This window comes from Mesoplodon bidens (assembly GCF_964165515.1).
Source record: "Mesoplodon bidens genome assembly, chromosome: X".
NCBI lineage: Eukaryota > Metazoa > Chordata > Mammalia > Artiodactyla > Ziphiidae > Mesoplodon > Mesoplodon bidens.
In genome coordinates this window covers 43591697-43600719 of record NC_138163.1, presented here as the reverse complement: position 1 = coordinate 43600719, position 9023 = coordinate 43591697, and the positions used below count along the sequence as shown (strand labels likewise).

Here is a 9023-nt window from a genome sequence, read left to right as displayed (position 1 = left end):
TTTCTTGGACTAGGGAGATGGACTCAATAAGCTACCACATTCTGTCCTTAACCTTGAGACTTTGAATCTGCCCTTTAAATAAGCTTCCCTAAGTTTTGGCCTCCTAGAAGCTCTACCCATGGTAGTATTCATAGATTGCTTGATTTACTAGGGAAAAACAATTTAAGTCTCCTTGGACTCACATCTAACTGATGTAATTTGAGAGACAGATAGGTCTTATTTCCTTGAGGAGAAGAGGAGTGTATGTGTGTATATGTGTATGTGCCACACGCATACATATTTGTGAAGTTTTTTGTTTCATCTTTCAAAGCAAAGGGATCAAAGCTTAACTAAGTTGCTTTGAAAATAGGAGAAAATGCCCTCAGCCCTGAAAGTAGACTATGTTGATATTTCAGACCAAATAACAAATCTCTTTTCTAGGTCCCCTTTTATGATTACTTTAAAAATATTCCATACCAAATAATTCATCATCGTATCTCTGAATATAGGTTGATTCATTATATCAGCATAGTGACTATTATATACTCATGTTATTTGCATAGTCTAATTATTCTATGCATATAAAATCAGAGGCTTACTTTCTGAGAGAATAAACCTTAGAAAATGCCAACAAGGGGAACTTCCCTGATAGTCCAGTGGCTAAGACTCCATGCTCCCAGTGCAGGGGGCCCAGGTTCGATCCCTGGTCAGGGAACTATATCCCACATGCATGCTGTAACTAAAGATCCTGCATGCTGCAACTAAAGAGCCCACATGCAGCAACGAAGATCCTGCACACAGCAACGCAGATCTTGCATGCCACAACTAAGACCCAGCACAGCCTAAATAAATAAGTAAGTAAGTAAATAAATAAATATTTAAGAAAATGCTAACAAGGAATTATATAGGATCTCCATCCTAGGTGCTGGCCTTAAGTCATCTAACATTAAATAAACTAGTTGACCTCTTGAAGTCTCTCAAATAGCCTAATGTCCATGACTCTTCTTACTAGCAAAGGCTGTGACTTGTCCTTCAGCTTTAGTGATTAGTTTCATGTAAGTTTAAAACTGGAAGGGATAGTCGAGCCCACACTCCTCCATTCACTATATGGGAACAGGCCCAGAAAGATGGTGTGCTAGTTAGCAGAAAATCTAGGGCTAAACTCAATGTTTCTAACTTTTAATTTGTTGTATTTTCCACTGACAAAAGCCTCTTGTCTTTCAACTTTTAAATTGAGCCATATTGATAGGAGCCTACCTAACATAATGTAGGGGACCCTTAAATGGTAATTTGAATGAAAAGAAATGTAGAATAATGATTCATTTTCATGACAGTCTCATCTTTAAAAGGAGTCCCTTTCTGTAAAATAGGGTAGAATTTTATGTGATAGGAAGAGGGAGGGAATGAACATTTATGAGTTGTTGACTATGTGCTTGGCATTGTGCTAAGCACTTTACATGTATTTATCTTGCATAATACACATAACAGCCCTACAAGGTAAGTATTATTCATTATAAGTGAGAATTCCAATTCTCAGAGAAGGAAAGTGACTTGCCTAAGGTCCATAGCTAGTGAGTAGGAGATCTGGGAATTGAACCAACATCTGTATGGATCTATACCCACATTCTTATTAGTCACTATAGCATTCGGAACCCTATAACCTCCTGAGGAGGATAAGAAAACCATTACTCTTCTTGTTCAAATGATTTCATTGTTATTCATTCCCCAGCTGAGCTTCCTTTTGCTCATGGGATGTGAATACCTTTGGTTTCTTATGGGGCCAATAGAAAAGGCAAGGATTCTGGGATGAAATTGTTCAGCATCCTCTTTCTGTCATTCTGCTGATCTCTCTGTGAGGAATATGCTTTTATCCCTCCTCATGCAGGATGTTTTACCAGGTGAAAAAGCATTGCTTTGAATACTCGTCTTCATCACCTGGTATAATTGTTTTGGTATCTTTTGTAATTGAAGGTTTGGCTTATTATCCTTCTTCATCAACCAACTCTACTTTTTTTGGAAGGGGAGTGAAGTGGGAGGGAGAAGTCATCTGTAATTTGATTGAAGAAAAATAACTAGCATCAAGTATCTACTATGTGCTGGCATGTGTTGGGTACTTTGTATCTACCTCACTTAATCTACAAAATAATCTTTCAGAGTTATATATTCACATTTAAGAGAAAGGAAAACTGTGGTTTGAAATGGCTAAATAAATAACATGAGGTCACCTGGCTATTAAGGGGCAGAGTTGGGATTTGAACTCAGGTCTATTTCACTCTAAAATCCAAGGTCTTGGACTTCCCTGGTGGCACAGTGGTTAAGAATCCGCCTGCCTATGCAGGGGACACTGGTTCAAGCCCTGGTCCAGGAAGATCCCACATGCCGTGGAGCAACTAAACCCGTGTGCCACAACTACTGAAGCCCATGAGCCCTAGAGCCTGTGCACCGCAACTACTGAGCCCATGTGCCATAACTACTGAAGCTTGCGTACCTAGAGCCTGTGCTCTGCAACAAGAGAAGCCACGACAAATGAGAAGCCTGCACCCCGCAAAGAAGAGTAGCCCCCACTCGCTGCAACTAGAGAAAGCCCACATAAAGCAACAAAGACCCAATGCAGCTAACTAAATAAATAAATAAAATAAAAATAAAGTCCAAGGTCTATTCTACTATAATACTCAACCTTCATTTAAAACACAGTTATTGCCTTCTACAAGTATCTAGACAAGATGAGAAATCTCAGTCTTGCTCAATTATCTCTCAGTCCTGGCTCCCTGTCTCTGAAGTTTTCCCTGCAGTAGAATGAACACAATCTACCACCTTTTCCAGAAAGAAAAAATGCAGAAAGCACAGCTCCCTGACATGGACTTGAAGGATTATTTCCTGTTTCTTCCTGTCCCTGCCCTGAATGAAAGGTCTGGATATACCTCTCCTGCCTCTAGTCAAGTCAAGGACAGGCACCTGGGTGTGTCATCTTGGCTACAAAGAGTCGGATGGCATTTTTATTGTCATTTTAACTGCAAGCATTTCCTCTAACCTCCTGTTTCCAATTCCTGCATCTGCTAATTGGCTAATTTTGTTTTCAGTTTGCTGAAGCTTGTATATTCTTAATTATGTTAATAGGGGTAAACTATTTAGAAGATTAACATTTAAAACACGTACTGGGCACCAGCAAAGTTTTAAAAAAATAATTTATTGAGGTACAATTCACATAACATAAAATTAACCATTTTAATGTGAGCAAATCAGTGGCATTTAACACATTCTCAATGTTGGGCAACTAACACTTCTACCTAGTTCTGAAACATTTCCATCACTACAGAATAAAACCCCTAATCCATAAAGCAATTTCTCGTCATTTGCACCCGGCCACCTCCACCCCAGCCCCTGGCAAATACCAGTCCGCCTTCTGTCTCAATGGATTTACGTATTCTGGATATTTCATACAAATGGAATCATAAAATATGTGACCTTATTTTTGTCTGGCTTCTTTCATGTAGCATAATGTTTTCAAGGTTCATCCACACTGTAGCATTTATTAGTACTTCATTGCTTTTCTATGGACAAGTGATATTCCATTGTATGTATATACCACAATTTCTTTATCCATAAATTCTGTTGATGGACATTTGGGCTGTTAACACTTTCTGACTGTTGTGACTAGTGCTGTTATGAACATGTGTGTACATATACTTGCTTTGGGACCCGTTTTCAATTATTTTAGGTATATACCTAAGGATGGAATGTAGGTTTATATTGCCATTCTGTTCTCTGTTTAACTTTTAGAGGAACCACCAAACAATTTTCCAAAATGGCTGAAACATTTTACATTCTCATCAGCAGTGTACAAGAGTTCTAATTTCTCCACATTTGCCAACACTTCTGATTCTCCTTTTTATATTATGAGGTATCCTAATGGCTGTGAAGTTCTTTATTGTGGCTTTGAATTTCGTTTCCCTAATGACTAATGATGTTAAGCATCTTTTCATGTGCTTGTTGTCCGTTTGTTTATCTTCTTTGGCGAAATGTATATTCAAATCCTTTGCTCATTTTAAATTGGGTTTTTATCTTTTTGTTGTTGACTTGCACTAGTTCTCTATATATTCTGGATACAAACCCTGATTTGGTATATGATTTGCAAACACTTTCTCTAATTTTATAAGTTATCTTGTCCACTTTTTGATAATGGCCTTTGGTGACATAAGTCTTTAATTTTGATGAAATCCAATTTATCCATTTTTTCTTTTGTTGCTTATATTTTTTGTATAATATCTAAGAAATCATTGTGAAAGTCAAGGTCATGAAGATCTACCCATATTATTTCTTCTATGAATTTTTATGGTTTTAGCTCTTATTTTAAGATTGTTGATCTATGTTGAGTTAATTTTTATATATGGTGTGAAATAAGGATCCAGTTTCATTCTTTTGCATGTGGATATCTAGCTGTCCCAGCACCATTTGTTGAAGAGACTATTCTTTTTCCATTGAATGGTCTTGGCATCATGTCAAAAATCAATTGGCCTTAGATGGTTTGTTTATTTATTTATTCATTTTTGATAGTTAAAACAAACAATTTATTGTGAAGGGTTATAACATATGTATCAAAATGACAGTACTATGTAACATATGATAATATTAGGATAAAACAGGGTCAAGATATAAATGGAATTGTATTGCTGCAAGATACTTTATCCATGAAGTAGTACAGTATTTTTTTTTTTTTTTCTTTTTGCGGTATGCGGGCCTCTCACTGTTGTGGCCTCTCCCGTTGCGGAGCACAGGCTCCGGACGCGCAGGCTCAGAGGCCATGGCTCACGGGCCCAGCCGCTCCGCGGCATATGGGATCCTCCCAGACCGGGGCACGAACCCGTATCCCCTGCATCGGCAGGCGGACTCTCAACCACTGCGCCACCAGGGAGGTCCAGTACAGTATTTTTTTAATTTGCATTCTTTGCAGTTTTTATTGAAGTATGGTTGATTTACAATGTTATATTAGTTTCAGGTATACAACACAGTAGTTCATTATTTTTATAGATTATATTCTACTTAAATTTATTATAGAATATTGGCTATATTCCCTTTGCTGTATATTATATCCTTGTATCTTATTTATTTTATACCTAGTAGTTTGTACCTCATAATCCCCTTCCCCTATCATGACCCTCCCCTCACCACTCTCCCACTGATAACCACTAGTTTGTTCTCTGTATCTATGAGTCTGTTTCTGTTTTGTTATATTCATTCATTTGTTTTATTTTTTAGATTCCACTTGTAAGTGAAACACAGTATTTGTCTTTCTCTGTCTGACTTACTTCACTAAGCATGATACAGGTACATACATGTTGGAAATGGCAAAATTTCATTCTTTTTTATGGCTGAGTAATATTATACTGTGTGTTTGTGTGTGTGTATTTATCATATATCAATCACATCTTCTTTATCTATTGATAGACACTTAGGTTGCTTCCATATCTTAGCTATTATAGATAATTCTGCTATGAACATTGCATTGCATGTATCTTTTTGTATTAGTGTTTTCATTTTCTTCAGATACATATGCAGGAGTGGAATTGCTGGATCATATTGTAGTTTTATTTTTAATTTCTTGAGGAAACTTTATACTGTTTTCCACAGTGGCTGTACCAATTTACATTCCCCCAACAGTGAACTAAGTTTTCCCTTTCTCTACTTTCTCATTAATATTTATTATATTTATTTTCTTTTTGATAATAGCCATTCTGAAAGGTGTGAGGTGATATTTCATTGAGGTTTTGATTTGCCTTTCCCTGATGATTAGTGATGTTGAGCATCTTTCCATGTGCCTGTTAGCTATCTGTATGTCTTCTTTGGAAAAAAATGTCTATTCAGGTCTTTTGTCCATTTTTTAATCGCATTGTTTGTTTTTTTTATATTGAGTTGTATGTGCTCTTTATATATTTTGGATATTAACTCTTTATCAGATAAATCATTGGGAAATAACTTCTCTTGTTTAGTAGGTTGTCATTTTATTTTGTTGATGGTTTCCTTCACTGTGCAATGCTTTTAAATATAATTAGGTCCCATTTGTTTATTTTTGCTTTTGTTTCCTTTGCCTGAAGCAATAGAGCCAAAAAATATTGATAAGACTTATGTCAAAGAGTGTACTGCCTATGTTTTATTCAAGGAATTTTATGGTTTCCATTCTTACATTTAGGTCTTTAATGCATTTTGAGTTTATTTTTGTATATGGTATGAGAAAATGTTCTAATTTCATTCTATTATATGTAGCTGTCCAGTTTTCTCAACAGTACATATTGAAGAGACTGTCTTTTCCCCCACTGTATATTTTTGCATCCTTTGTCATAGATTAATTGATAATATGTGAGGGGGGTTATTTCTGAGCTCTCTATTTTGTTTCCTTGATCTATGTGTCTGTTTTTGTGTCAGTTCCACACTGTTTTGACTACTGTGGCTTTGTAGTATAGTTTGAAGTCAGGGAGCACGATATCTCCAGCTTTGTTCTTTTTTTTCTCAAGATTGCTTTGGCTATTTTCAGTCTTCTGTGGTTTCATACAAATTTTAGGACTATTTGTTCTAGTTCTGTGAAAAATGTCATGGGTATTTTGTTAGGGATTGCATTAACTTTGTAGATTGCTTTGGATAGTATTTTTTAATGCATGTTCCTTTATATTTTATTTACCATAAACATTAAGAGAATACAGCAAACACTGGAGAAAGTCTTTTTAATAATTTTTGATATAAAGTTTAAGACTTAAAATTATGATTGCTACACCCACCCACCCCAATTCAACATGCAGGTATCATTTATTTCCAGATACAGTGATTCTAGAGTATTGCACTCTCTTAATAGTTTTATAACAGTATCCTTGCCCTGTAACTTAAAACAATTTCACAAACTGTGTACAATCATGGTATACTACCATCATTCAGAGAGTTCCCCCAAATGAATACATTCACCCAATATTACATTAAAATGTAAGTTTTTAGAACATCATCTTCATAAGCCAAACCACAAAAACCCAGGTTCTAGTTTTAAATGTATTTATGAAGACTGCTGCTGAGCTCAAAGCATGCAGATATTCATGACCACCTAGATGACGCTGGATATTGAAACTTCTTCAGTAGGTCCAATGATGCAATTTTTCACTCATCCCAAGTATCTCCATATTTGTTTACTTTGACTTGGGCAATATGATCAGTAATACCAGTGGGAGTAGATTCATTCATAGAAGCACTGAATGGAGTTGGCTCATAATGAGGAAGCATCTCTTTTTCTATGTTGTCTGCTGCTGGGGTTGTCACAAAAGATAAATGACCACTCATGTTTGAGTCATATTTTGACTTCTGAGAATAGTGCCCAGTTGGTGAAGATCGTCATGCCTGTCCTGATCATAAAGCTTCTCCAAGAGGGGAATTCTCAAGATTCTTTAACTTCTCTTGGCAAGTTTTCACATAGGAAAGCTTTCCAGCAAAGTATCCCATGATGCAAGCAAATATGTTTAGGGATGGAACCAAATTTGGGATGACCTGAAAGGATTCATCTGAACCAGAAGCTTTCATCATTGCCTTCTGCAAAGACTCTTCTTTCTTCCTCTGTTGGAATGTAATCAGCCCTTATGTGGGGAATTGGTCTTGGAACTTCTGCATTTGGCTCTTGAAAATCAGCCCTCCCATTCATCTTTCCTCCAAATGACAGCAGTGGGTGAGAGCACGGCAAGCCTTGGTGACCAGGGGCAGAAGGCCCGGAGGGGACCCAAGAGGGGTCGGTGGGGAGGGGAGGGCAGGAGACATGCAGGACCACAGCGGAGTTGGCGGCTGGGGAGCAGTCAATGACACGACCACCTAGAAGTCACCCAGATACAGGCTCAAAATGACCATGACCTGGAAGCACTGGCGACCTACAGGAGGAAATTGCTTTGGATAGTATTAACAATATTAATTCTTCCAATCCATGAGCGTGGGATATCCTTCCATGTATATGTATCATCTTCCATTTCCTTCATCAATGTCTTATAGTTTTTGAAGTATAGGTCTTTTACCTCCTTGGCTAAGTTTATTGCTAGGTATTTTATTCTTTTTGATGGGATTGTAAATGGGATTGTTTTCTTGCATTTTCTTTCTGATAGTTTATTATTAGTTTATAGAGTACCTTGCAACTTTACTGAATTCATTTATTAATTCTAATAGTTTTTTGGTGGAGACTTTATAGCTTTATATATATCACATCACTTTTAGGGTAGGTTTAGTATCTTTATCTTTCCTTCAATTCTGAATGATAACCTTGCTGTGTAGAGTAACTTAGGTTGTAGGCTTTTTCTTTTCAGTGCTTTAAATATATATGACACTACATTCTGGCCTGCAAAGTTTCTACTGAACAATCATCTGATAACCTTATCGGGGGGTGTTCCCTTATATGTGAGTCTTTGTTTTTCTCTTGCTGCCTTTAAAATTCTCTCTTTATCTTTAACTTTTGCCATTTTAATGATGATATATCTTGGTGTGGGTCTCTTTTGGTTCATCTTGTTTGAGACTCAGTGTGTCTCCTGTACCTAGATATCTGGTTCAAGAAGTTTTCAGCCATAATTTCATCAAATACATTTTCTACCCCTTTCACTCTTCTCCTTCTGGGACCCCTATAATGCAAATGTTAGTGCACTTGATGTTGTCTCAGAGGTCCCTTAAACTATTCTCATTTTTTCAAAATTTGTTTTTCTTTTTGCCCTACTGATTGGGTGATTTCCACTATTCTATCCTTCAGATCACACATGTTTTATTCTGTATCATCTAATCTTCTGTTAATTCCCTCTTGTGTATTTTTCTTTTCAGTTATTGTATTCTTCAGCTCTGTTTCTTTTTTATATTTTCTAGTTCTTTGTTAAAATTCTCACTGTGCGCATCTATTTAGCATTCTTCTTTTTTTAAATTTTTGGCTGTGTTGGGTCTTCGTTGCTGCATGCAGGCTTTCTCTAGTTGCCACGAATGGGGACTGTTCTTTGTTGTGGTGCGCGGGCTTCTTATTGCGGTGGCTTCTCTTGTTGCAGAGCATGGGC

General features: G+C 36.9%; 1 pseudogene across 1 annotated transcript; it reads right to left on the bottom strand.

Annotated features, from left to right (window-relative positions):
• Positions 1-6953: 6953 nt before the first annotated feature.
• On the bottom strand, positions 6954-7655 carry LOC308609158 (OCIA domain-containing protein 1-like; annotated as a pseudogene). Its single transcript has one exon. The product of its transcript is annotated as an OCIA domain-containing protein 1-like (transcript).
• Between the last annotated feature and the right edge of the window lie 1368 nt (positions 7656-9023).